A 1,433-nucleotide genomic window follows, 5' to 3' on the forward strand; every position below is an offset into this window, starting at 1 on the left:
TGCCATGAACTATCACTCTCAGGCAATTACCACTAGGCAAGAGAAGCTGCCTGTGTTGTTAGACTGGAATTAACCGTGTAGGACCAGCTGTCCCAACCCCTGGATGGCAGGACCCCCAAGCTCTGCACCTCAGCCCCTTGCAGGGCTGCACTACTGAAACGAAGGAATAAACTTAACAACAGAGTCAATTATACTGTTAAGTGGAATTCTTTATCAGCACTGCAGAGCTCTGGGGATCATCCTCCTTAACTGCTCCCAAGAGTGGATGCTCTTGCATTGCTTATATTCACATAAACATTACATATGCACTACAATTTTTGAGCATTTTGACATACATCTATACTAAGAAATAATTGACGTTAGTTATAATTGTTTAGTTTGTTACTTACAATGCATCTATTAATTATTAGTTAAACATAAACTAAGCACTCTACTTCTAAACAATATTATTTTATCTTCTGTCTCCCTCTTCCTTGCAGAAGGATCTAAAACTTGAATAATATCCCCTCATTTTGCAGGTGGTCAGAAAGCATTTATCATGCCAATTGTTTACTGATGAGTACGCCTTTTGTAACTTAATCACAGTACACGTTCTCCTTCCCCTCTACTCTGCCCTGGTGAGACCACATCGAGAATATTGTGTCCAGTTCTGGGCCCCCCAGTTGAAGAAGGACAGGGAACTGCTGGAGAGTCCAGTGCAGGGCAACAAAGATGATTAAGGGAGTGGAGCATCTGCCATATGAGGAAAGGCTGAGGGAGCTGGGGCTCTTTAGTTTGAAGACGAGGAGACTGAGAGGTGATATTGTTTATAAATATGTAAAGGGTAAGTGTTGGGAGGATGGAGCCAGGCTCTTCGCGGTGACAACCAATGATAGGACAAAGGGAATAAACTGGAACACAGAAGGTTCCATTTAAATTTGAGAAGAAACTTCTTCACAGTGAGGGTAACAGAGCACTGGAACAGGCTGCCCAGAGGGGTTGTGGAGTCTCCTTCTCTGGAGACATTCAAAACCCACCTGGACACATTCCTGTGTAACCTCATCTAGATGTTCCTGCTCCAGCAGGGGGATTGGACTGGATGATCTTTTGAAGTCCCTTCCAATCCCTAACATTCTGTGATTCTGTGACCTTCCCTCTTCCTTGCAGAAGGATCTAAAACTTGAGAAGTACCCCCTCATTTTGCATGTGGTCAGAAAGCATTTATCATGCCAATTGGCTACTGATGGGTACACCTTTTGTAACTTAATCACAGCATACGTTAATTTGGCAGCTTCTCTTCACCACCTCGCAGGGCAGCACCACACGGACACCCCAGCCCAGACCGCCCACCCCATGTGCCCAGCCACTTCATGACAGGATTTGCAGCCCCCGGGGAAGGTGACGCAGCCCCGGTGCATCCCCTCCCATGTATTGGGCAGCCGCCCTGCGCAACA

This window comes from Patagioenas fasciata, chromosome 2, assembly GCF_037038585.1.
Source record: "Patagioenas fasciata isolate bPatFas1 chromosome 2, bPatFas1.hap1, whole genome shotgun sequence".
Taxonomy (NCBI): Eukaryota; Metazoa; Chordata; class Aves; order Columbiformes; family Columbidae; genus Patagioenas; species Patagioenas fasciata.